We start from the raw sequence: 12,000 nt of genomic DNA on the forward strand, positions 1-12,000 counted from the left end.
ACATGAGATCACCGCCAGCGGAGGTCGCGAGGTGTCTCACAGGGTCAGTACAGCCTACCGCTTACTGGCCCGCGTATCCCGTCGTCAGCTCGTACGACATTTGGCCCGGGGACTCGCGCGGTGAGGAGTGGTAGACGGACTCTCGTGGACGACTTCGGGGATCCCAGGTCGACTGTGCCGCGTACGCGCGCGTGTGACATTGTGTCCGTGTACTCGGTTCGTACGAGGGCAGATGGAGTACGTGCAGATAAAGGACATTCGGGCGGGCCAAAAGAACATCAACGTAGTGTTTATCGTTTTGGAGGTTAGCCACCTACCATCACCAAAGAGAACCGCGAAGTTCGAACATTCAAAGTGGCCGATAGCACCGCCTGCATGAACGTCTCTATCTGGGACGAGCCAGGTCAGCTGCTAATGCCGGGAGACATCGTGCGGTTGACGAAGGCTACGCGTCCGTCTGGCGACAATGTTTGACCCTTTATTCGGGCAAAACGGTGATATACAAAAAATAGGCGAGTTTTGTATGGTGATCAACGAGCAGGTCAACATGAGCGACCCGAATCCGGCGCTGGCACAGCAGTTGGTCAATCAGAGCGGCTCGGGCCCTGGCAGCAACGTCAACAACAGCATCACCAATAACGGCAACGCCAACAGTATCTCCAGCCAGCCAGGACGACAACCCTTAGTAAATATTTCTCTCTTTCTTCATCTTCCATCGTTCCCCTGTTATTTGTCGTGTTTTTCATTTTTATTTTATCTTTTTTTTGTTAGATTCGTTAAAAATGTCTCTCGTCACAGTGGTAGCAGCGAATTTGCGCTACATGTTTATGAAATCGGTTAATATATTCGTTAGTCGGTTGTTTTTACCGTGAATTGTTTATACAAGACACAACACAAGTTTACACAAGTTATTAATTCTGGTAACTTGTTTTAATTCTGTACTTTTCGTAGATACCTAATTTCCATTGCCCATTTTTGAAGGGTACATATAGATCAGAGTCCCAAGTCGCACTTCTAGGGACCATACAAACAATTCGTAAGCTTTTTCGATCTTTTTTTGGTTCTCTCTTATGTGAAGATCCCTGGTTTCGTGACTAATGTCACGAATATTTGGGACAATGAAAATATGTGTCGCTGGAATTTTCCACTGAGACAGCATTATGATACAGAGGAAAGTCCCCGATTATGAGATGCCATATCGATTTTGCTGAATGCAAGGAAATCTATAGGCAGAATTTAAAAATTTAATACGTTATCTTGAAGAGAATTTAATAAGCTTTAGGTTGGTCAATGAAAATCTAATTTAAATATTATTTTTTCTGAAAATTAAAAAAATTTGAAAAAGAGCTTTACACGGGATCGGAAAGTGTGCTCCTAATATAAGATACCTCGAGAAATCGGTGTTAAAAGTGCAAAATACATCAGTATTGCAAGTAAAAACTTTATTAGATAGTTTTATAAAATACTGCTGCCACAGCCTTCGCCAAATCTTCGCGATTCCACTGTCGACGCATCCTCGTTTCTCTAACCTCCATAGTCAGATTCTATAAAAATTAAATACACAAAAATTCGTAATATAAATTCGTATTAACTTTTCTTTAACCTTAAGTAGTATTTTCTTTCTTTTTATTACACTACATAATCTTCATATTCGAGCAATAATGATCTCATATTAAGAGTACCCTGAATATCTCATTATACGAGCCACGCGCCTAGCGGTTCCGCGATCATGAAATCTAACCTCTACAATTAAGCAATTCAACAAATCGCGTATTTTCCTGTTACTACGATTCTACTCTATCATTGCATACTGAATTTATTGCCAACCATTTCTTTATTATATAATAAACAAGGTTTAAAGACTAACCTCAAGTTACTTTGACATGTTCACAATTTCACAAACCTTTTCTTGCAAAGGCTAAACGCAATACGAACAATGAATTTTTCACTAAATACATTTTACACCAAGAGTAATAAGTTCATGTGGAACTAACAGATAGTGCTCACTAGTTTAGCAGAAACCCCATCATCTCATATTAGGGGATTCTCCTCTACGATAAAAACAACGTGTTATCTCTTTCTCTCTCTCTCTCTCTCTCGCAAAAAACGACCTTTAAGCATCCCTACGATATTCCCGCTTAAAATACTCGTTCTATTTGCATATTTAACTAAAGGATGGTTCGAATACAAAAAACAAAGTCGTAAACAAAGCGTAATCGCAATTCAAGTATAAAAACCATCTTTTTCTCCGTTCACAACATCAATTCAAGCGTCTAACGTCGACTGCAACACGTAACTATGTATCCGTCGACCTCGTGCGATCTATATTTGTTCACTGGTATAAACCGATGCCCCGGGATTTAATTACAAGCCGCCTATGTACATACGAACACGCAACTGACACGTTTAACACGTGTCGTTTAGATGTGGTTCAGGCGACGCGAAGTATTCATTTACGTTCGCAAACATATCTTCCAACATCTCGATGCAGCGTCGAATGCGTCAATTAAAGAGATTCTGTGTAATCAATTGCAGGCGATCCAAAGTAACGCGACAACGGCGCCCGGTAGCGGAACCGCTACGAGTTCAACGACCGCGAAGAGCGGAAACGGCGGCGGTAACGGAGGTAACGTTAGCAGCGCGGGCAGCGGCAGCAGTTCCGGTTTGCCCGGGGGCTCGGTGCGGTACTCGTCGTCGGACTCGACGACAAAAACGGCGCCGACCGGCAAGAGCAATTCGCGCGGTCGCGGCGGTTACAGGAACGGGGGACGCAGCGATCGGAGATAACACACGAGAAGGAAACGTTTCATCATATACGTGTAACGAATGGAGGGACAAATACTCGGATGTGCGCGCGCATGCGACTACTCCACGGGATTATGTATAATATACATTATAAATGTTCTTTTTTGAAAGAAACTCACAGTGTCTGTCTCAGTCTCTACCTTAATTATATTATTATATTTACGGCATGTAAGCCGTGTATTGTAGTAGCGAATCGTATCGTGAGTAGCAACCGATCGTCGGCTGTGCCAGGCTGTACGAAGCGTCGGTGAGGACCAACTCGACGAACGTGAGTTATTGTCGACGGGCGTCCAATTCTTTCTTGGACTTTTTATTTTCAAAATCGAATTTTGAATTTATGTTTGATGTTCTTAAAAACTCTTGAAAATCTTCGCGAGGTCTTGGGGCAAATGTAAAACAAATGTAAAAAGTCTTAAAGTCTTTGGAAGTCTTGAAGGCTTTAAATATGTATTTTATATAAACCTGAGAGTAATGGACATTGTATTATATTGTATCATAACACTGAGTGATGCAAGGTATTATGTACTGATAGTTAAATTATTTAAAATTTAATAAATTGACTAGCAAAATTAATTAAGCGAAAAATTTCAAGTTAAACTTGAAATTTGGACGTTGTACGCGTCTGCAAAATGTCTAAGAAGCATATGCCAAGACTTTGTGAGATCTTTAAGACTTTTAAAATTGTTCTGATGTAATTCGTTTTTGGGACCTGATTATATTATGTTTTTCGAACTTTTCTCAAGAAATCCTGGGCTTGATTTAACATATATTCGAAATAATTTATTTTGCTAAATTATTTAAATAAGAGATATGCTAGTCCGTCATCGACAAATAATATCAGATAGTAAAAAAGTATTTGTGTATACTTTACAAGTGGGTCCATCCCTAGTGATTATAATGCTTTTATTTAACATACATAGAATGATTATTAATAACGTGTAATAAGAATACATAATATTTGAGATCCAAAAGAATAAGCACGCTACTTCTTATTATACACGATTAAAAGTCATTTTTATGTAAGTCATTCTTATACTTATGATTTGTCGCGCAGATGTTTGTACATGAACACGTTGAGTACTCGGTTTATCGTAACAACTAATTTTGTTTAATATGGTTTAATTTTGAATAATATTTTCAATTGGTATTTATATGAAATAGTTAAACCGGGACCGACAAATCTGTATCACAGATATGATAAAAAGAATCATATTTATAATGCAAATAAAAAAGTCAAGAACTGGATTTGGTCTTTTTCATTTGCTTATTAATTTATTAGCTTCAAAATGTTGCATGTGTAATATTTTTTTTATTTTTTTTTTATCTCTATAAGCCGTTATTATGCTTATAAATTATCTCTTCTTATTGGAGTAGATTTGGATCGGGAGCTTGAATGGAGAATAGTCAGGATACTTGTGATTTAGCAACACCAACAATATCTTATATTTAATACCGAACTTGATACAGACAAAGGATGATTCGCTCGTTATGGATTCTCGCACTACCTATTCATTTGATTATCGATCTCAGACTGCTCGCTCCGACTTCCGCGACTAGCTCGTCTCAAGCGCTCGCTGACAACGCGCCCTCGCGTAAAGTATTTCGGCTACTTGGACAAAGGTATCCAGCAAGTGCTGCCTATTGTCGTGTGCGTGTGTCAACATGACGTACTTACAATCGTATTTCTTACACATGACGTATTTCACTTGTGCTGTCGTAAAAGGACACATTAAATGGCACCGAGTCTTATCATCGTAACGATAAAGTACGAGGTTGATTCGTTTCCATTCCCGAAACCGCAATTTTTCTAGACTCTAACGCTATTTAGCGCATGTTGCTACTCGGAGAATCGTTTCGCCGGTTATTGCAGCACGTATTAAGGGGAAGCTGGAGTTGCTAGTGAACTATTTTTTCACTATAGCGATGGTAATTGCAGCTTCGAAAATTCTCTTTATTGCTTGTGCAGGATAAAAAATCCTGTTTCACAAATGAAGTATAGATAGAAAGAAAGCCCGCTCTACAGGACTTTATACTCAAAATGGAAAAAAGTTAAAAACTTGCATTTGTCTTTTCTAACTTTTTTCCATTTTGAATATAAAGTCCTGTAGAGCGGACTTTCTTTCTACCTATACTTCATTTGTGGAAAAGGATTTTTTATTCTGCACAAGCAATAAAGAGAATTTTCGAAGCTGCAATTACCATCGCTATAGTGAAAAAATAGTTCACTAGCAACTCCAGGATCACCTTAATCCTGCACAAGCAATGAAGAGAATTTTCGAAGCTGCAATTACCATCGCTATAGTGAAAAAATAGTTCATTAGCAACTCCAGGATCACCTTTAAGGGGAAGCTGGAGTTGCTAGTGAACTATTTTTTCACTATAGCGATGGTAATTGCAGCTTCGAAAATTCTCTTCATTGCTTGTGCAGGATAAAAAATCCTTTTCCACAAATGAAGTATAGGTAGAAAGAAAGTCCGCTCTACAGGACTTTATATTCAAAATGGAAAAAAGTTAGAAAAGACAAATGCAAGTTTTTAACTTTTTTCCATTTTGAATATAAAGTCCTGTAGAGCGGACTTTCTTTCTACCTATACTTCATTTGTGGAAAAGGATTTTTTATTCTGCACAAGCAATAAAGAGAATTTTCGAAACTGCAATTACCATCGCTATAGTGAAAAAATAGTTCACTAGCAACTCCAGCTTCCCCTTAAGGCGATCCTGGAGTTGCTAGTGAACTATTTGTTCACTATAGCGATGGTAATTGCAGCTTCGAAAATTATCTTTATTGCTTGTGCAGAATAAAAAATCCTTTTCCACAAATGAAGTATAGATAGAAAGAAAGCCCGCTCTACAGGACTTTATACTCAAAATGGAAAAAAGTTAAAAACTTGCATTTGTCTTTTCTAACTTTTTTCCATTTTGAATATAAAGTCCTGTAGAGCGGACTTTCTTTCTACCTATACTTCATTTGTGGAAAAGGATTTTTTATTCTGCACAAGCAATAAAGAGAATTTTCGAAACTGCAATTACCATCGCTATAGTGAAAAAATAGTTCACTAGCAACTCCAGGATCACCTTAAGGGGAAGCTGGAGTTGCTAGTGAACTATTTTTTCACTATAGCGATGGTAATTGCAGCTTCGAAAATTCTCTTTATTGCTTGTGCAGGATAAAAAATCCTGTTTCACAAATGAAGTATAGATAGAAAGAAAGCCCGCTCTACAGGACTTTATATTCAAAATGGAAAAAAGTTAAAAACTTGCATTTGTCTTTTCTAACTTTTTTCCATTTTGAATATAAAGTCCTGTAGAGCGGACTTTCTTTCTACCTATACTTCATTTGTGGAAAAGGATTTTTTATTCTGCACAAGCAATAAAGAGAATTTTCGAAACTGCAATTACCATCGCTATAGTGAACTATTTTTTCACTATAGCGATGGTAATTGCAGCTTCGAAAATTCTCTTTATTGCTTGTGCAGGATAAAAAATCCTGTTTCACAAATGAAGTATAGATAGAAAGAAAGCCCGCTCTACAGGACTTTATATTCAAAATGGAACAAAGTTAGAAAAGACAAATGCAAGTTTTTAACTTTTTTCCATTTTGAGTATAAAGTCCTGTAGAGCGGGCTTTCTTTCTATCTATACTTCATTTGTGGAAAAGGATTTTTTATTCTGCACAAGCAATAAAGAGAATTTTCGAAACTGCAATTACCATCGCTATAGTGAAAAAATAGTTCACTAGCAACTCCAGCTTCCCCTTAATGTCTCTCTTAATATTGATGACGCTTCCGCTAGATTAATAATTTGCGATGTTTTATAATACAAAATAGCGTTAAATATTAATGCGTTGTCGATCGATCACTCGTGTTTGATTAGTCACGCATTGTTGGCATACTTTACTTTTTCTGCACATTTTGCTTTTGTAAATTCCCACTTTTTGTAAGAAAGTTGTTGAAAACGATTGTCAAAAGTCGTCGAAGGTAACCGAACGCAAAGCAACTCGTACGCGAGCAATATCGATTATGCACTTCTTGCCACTGATATGGTGACCTTTTTGCTGTCACGGTGCAATGAATACCTTTTCACGTGCAATCGCGCGGTCGACAGGTGGCTGGAAACAAAGCGGGAAACAAGTATGTTTGCATTGTCACTGCCAACCTGATAAACAAACTCGTCTTTGTGGGCGACAGAAATCGACTGATAAGACGGGCACTTCCTCGAGGATCGATCGTGAGCCACCGTGACAGTTCGCGCATCGTCGCGCATCGTTTCACGTATGTTCGCATAGCTGTTAGGTTATGTCTGTCGGCTACGCAGCACATAATACGGTACGATAAGATATTTTATGATAACTTTAAGGTAAGTAGTTTTTGTCGGTCCTTTATTTTGACAAGATCGTTACAATCGAATTTCTCCATCCGAATCTCGATCTTGCCATTTTCAGAGAAGCAACGATACGGTAGTACCGCGGCATATGGAGTTTTACCGACTTCCAACAGTCGGACAACGGATATACGTAGTGAGTTTTGGGATGTGATGATTTGTTAGCGATCGGTAGTGATCTCTCAATGCCCGGTATTCCATAAAGTGGTACGTGTTTTACAAGTATAGTCTTTTATGATTTATTATGATTTTGTCGCATCGGAAACAACCGCACTACTCCAACTTGACTATTTTATACAAATCCATCGAGATAATAAAAGTCTAATTATCGAATCAAAAAAATATGACTAAATTGTGCGTACATACGAAATAGTTTTTTGAATAATAAAAATGCAGTTTTGAAGATTACATATGTCGAAATTACAATGTCTTCTTTCCCCACGTGTGTTTGTCTTTTATTGTACAAAGTTATAATTGTAAATTCATAATAATAGTTATGTAGAAAAAAATTGTGATGATATAGTCATTTTTTATATATTATGAAGAATATTACATATTTATGTCAAGAGCTATATAAAGATGATTGAAAAATATAGAAATAAGTATCTATTTTTTGTTAATAGTGATAAAGTATGAAATAAAGCAAGACAACGTTTTCATGTATTTTTGCATTGCTTTACTTCCTTGCCTCTTCTCTGTCTCTGTCTCTTCTTTTCTGTATCAATGAATATTTGCCAATCATGTGTCTTAATCTTTTTCAGAAATTGTTTACCTCGCAAACATGACACGCTCACATGTAAAGTATCAGATTGCTAGAGACGATGTAGACACGTCAGATTACTTGCCACAAAACGTACCAGATTACCAAAACGTGACAAAGCCAGAAGCAACATTTTGGAGAAAAGCGTTCCAAGCATTTTTATTGATCTCTGCTTACTTTGTTTTATCAATAAGCCTTACGTTTTATAATCCGTGGCTTTATAAGACGTATGTGAGTAACCGTACACATCAAATTGGCAACTTTTCTTAAATATAACTGTACTAATCGCAATATATATGTTTAGGGATTTGACTTTCCCCTCGGAGTGGTGGTTTGTCACTTAGTCATAAAATTCATCCTCGCTGCATTAATAAGATCCATCAGAAGATGTTGCAATGGCAAACGAGTAAATCTCCCGTGGCAAAGTATAGTTTTCTCGATAATGGCACCTGGCATAGCCAGCGGGGTCGATATCGGACTGTCGAATTGGGCACTTTCGTTGGTTTCTATATCCTTGTAAGCACAATAATTTTGATCAGTCAGAATGTAAGATGTGTAAGATCGTGTGTAATCGAATGACGTTTCTTTTTTTTTCTAGAGTCACCATGACCAAATCAACCGCTGTTATATTTATCCTTATGTTTTCTCTCATTTTCAAATTGGAGAAAAAGGTAAAGAGAGCTCTACCGAAATTATTTCACGCATCTCCTTCACTGACAAATAATAATTTCCGCTTGTTGTAGTCGTGGTCGTTAGTAAGCATAGTGGTGATGATAGCGGGAGGATTAGCGATGTTCACGTATAAATCTACTCAGTTCGGTGTTCTTGGATTTATACTGTGCTTATTAGCGTCGTTCGCGAGTGGCATTCGATGGACCATGACGCAGCTCATCATGCAAAGATCGAAACTCGGCCTACACGACCCGATAGATATGATGTATTATATGCAACCCTGGATGCTGTTACCCGCAGTATTGGTAGCTCTGTGGTTCGAAGGTAACTTCGCGTTCGACGTTTATTTAAATAATTGCGAGGAGGAATTCTGCAAAGTGCATTGTGTCAATTTCAGGTGCCAGGATGTACGATGGCATCAGAATCACGGATTGGAGCAATGTTAGTAGTATCCTATTGACTACGAGTGAAGTAATTGCAGGTGCCATTTTAGCGTTTAGTATGGAAGTGATGGAGTTCTTAGTTGTTATTTACACCTCTAGTCTGACCTTGTCGATCTCGGGAATATTTAAGGTAAAAGTTAATTTTACCATGCTAGATGCGATATTTACATGAGCGATTTTATTTAAATCATAATTTGTATATAAAATATTCTATACTTGGATCAACATACAATCTCGCATTCTTCTTTTAGGAAATATGTACGTTAGCACTGGCGTTTGCGTGGAAAGGTGACCAAATGACTGGTCTCAACTTCGTAGGATTGTTAATGTGCCTTGGTGGTATAATACTTCACGTTGTCCAGAAAGTGTTGATCAACAGGAAGAAGACGGTCGATAATTTGGAGCTTCAGTCGAAAGTCACAAGCAGCAGTACGAAACGCGAGGAAGGAACCGATTCCAATATCCCATTATTGACCGAGAAATCCACGTCTTTAATGAATCTTCTTAACGCGGAATTTAGTTCGGATGAAGACGTCGGCGTGAGAGGGGATGATAATTCGACGCAAATACTATCAGACATTTTGCAACGTAGAGAACAGTGACACATTGTGAATTTTTAATCGTGATGCATACCACTGCACAATATGAAATTATTTTACTATGAAAAACATTCCAAATGATGTATGTTTATGGCTTATAGCATTTTATATTTTTACAGTGTGAAGTTTATCAATAGTCGGATTTATAACATCAAAGATATGCTTTTTATACAAGGCATAAAATTTGATATACATCACGTTAGATTTTTCAAGAATTAATGTTTGCATTAAATACGTCTTAATATCGTGCTCTTTACGATTCTTCTGGATTTTTATGTGAATATCTGGGATATTGAACGCATCATAAAAGGCTCATGTAGTAATGTATAACGTGTGTTTTGCAAAATGTCAAGTGGGAAATTTTTCAGAAACATTTTGTTGTCGAACAAAGGTATGAGTCGCATAAATATCCCAGAAACTTGTGAAGTACAAAGATGGAAAGTGTGAAATAGACCTTGCTGTCTATACGTATCGATATTGATAGAAAAGATGTGAAGAAGATAAATTACTCTAATTGTTTGTATATATTATAAACACATACACAAGTCACTTTCTGCGATATATTAATTTGTTTAAAGCAGGTAAAATATCTTCTGTTTTATATAGCAGATATACTTCCAGAATTTAATATAATAATGATTTCATTGATATTGATGTACATTACAATTTTCTAATGTTATATGCCTCAAATGAATGCATAATACAATAAGTTTAGCTAGTCGTGCTAGTTAAAGCATATTAATGCAAAATTTAAATATAACTGTTTTCAAAATGTTTGTGCAAATCTTGTTTGAATCGTTTATCAACTGTCATGAAATGATAATGGAATAGTTCACATGTGCTATGTTCAATATTATATTGAGGTAGTAATATCAATCATACCAAAAAATTTAATAAAGTTAATTTTATTTTTATATCCTCATATTGAGGATGGATTTTGTAACTTGCTTAGAGCTTAATAAATATTTTACATATGAACGTTATTTCTTGATATTTTTATTTTGCCATCATCTGCATTATATATATATGACAAATATTAAATAATGCATACAGATACTTATCTGTATAGATAATATCTACGTATCTAAATTATCCAAAATATAAAAATTATATTTCATGTCAAAATTTTTAATATTTCATCAAATTTTGAAAGGGATTGGAAGATTATCTAAAATAAAGTGGAAATATATAAAATAAAATACACAATGTTTGAAAGTAAAAAATGTTTCATTATATTCTGTTAATTAATAATTAAATTGGACGCAGATGTGTTAATCAATAATTTTTTATTTTATTCCCTTAATTTGCTATTGTCAAGCTTTATTTTAAACATATAACATGTCTTCGATAAATAATAATATATAATTATAAAAGAATTTTATATATATATTATTTCACTCTGAAGCAATTACTCAGTTCTAATATTCTACTATCTAATCTAGTCAATAGACAAGACAGATAGATGTGATCACAATTTATCATCGTAAATTGTAAAAACTAAATTATGATAATGGATATAAACATCATAATTCTTTGGAAATTTATTATAATATATATATATTCGGTATTGTGATATTTTTTAAAAATGAACTGCAAAAATGTATGTAAAATTCGTCTCGATAATATACACTATAACACCGAAATATTGAATTGAAATATCCAAAATCATAATAGACATCAATTATTTCATAGAAATAATATTATTTATAAAATCACACATTTATATATTGATCTACTGCGCATTTTCTAGATAAAAATCGAGATTTTATATATCCTCCTATTACAATATAACAAGCGAGACACAATACAATATTCCTAATACAATTATCCTAGCGTTGAATAAATATATAACGATAACTTTTTATCCTTTATAAACAAAATAACAGACTTATTTTTCTTACTTAGTTTGCTTTATTTGATTAGTTTTTTTTAGATTTGGTTTCGATCCTGTGTTCCAGTTTGTGAATCAATTCGTCCAATTCATCCTGAAAACAATCGTATTTTATTTTAGTTTGCTGACACACACATCAATATATGATTAACAGTTATTTAAACAGATAAAGTTATACTTACTTCGTCGTACGTATACATCAGAGTGCAATGCTTTAAGACCTGCTTCTTTTGGTTGAGTAATTGCAACGCGTGCGGCAAACAATAAACACTATCGTCCTTGTGAATTATTTACCAGCGAAACGAATAAATTCGCTCTGCACGTTTCGCACTCGTAATCGCTGTCATCCTCCTTCACTTTTTTACCTTTCTTCCCTTTTCCGCTGTCTGGTAAAGGCAACCTTTCTCTATTGGTGAGTCCCAGGTTTTCCCAGCTGCTTGCGATAATCCA

The 12,000-nt window shown here is 35.8% G+C and overlaps 2 long non-coding RNA genes and 1 pseudogene across 2 annotated transcripts; 2 read left to right on the top strand and 1 right to left on the bottom strand.

The window, feature by feature from the left end:
- Positions 1-232: 232 nt before the first annotated feature.
- LOC113562741 lies at positions 233-10,642 on the top strand (annotated as a pseudogene).
- Positions 6,529-7,593, top strand: LOC113562742. Its single transcript, XR_003407147.1, has 2 exons — positions 6,529-7,161; positions 7,247-7,593. It is a non-coding gene; the product is annotated as an uncharacterized LOC113562742 (long non-coding RNA).
- A 284-nt stretch (positions 10,643-10,926) lies between the features above and the next one.
- On the bottom strand, positions 10,927-11,975 carry LOC113562743. The gene is made up of 2 exons (XR_003407148.1): positions 11,733-11,975; positions 10,927-11,644 (listed from the first exon to the last, which is right to left on the bottom strand). It is a non-coding gene; the product is annotated as an uncharacterized LOC113562743 (long non-coding RNA).
- Between the last annotated feature and the right edge of the window lie 25 nt (positions 11,976-12,000).

This window comes from Ooceraea biroi, chromosome 10 (assembly GCF_003672135.1).
Source record: "Ooceraea biroi isolate clonal line C1 chromosome 10, Obir_v5.4, whole genome shotgun sequence".
NCBI lineage: Eukaryota > Metazoa > Arthropoda > Insecta > Hymenoptera > Formicidae > Ooceraea > Ooceraea biroi.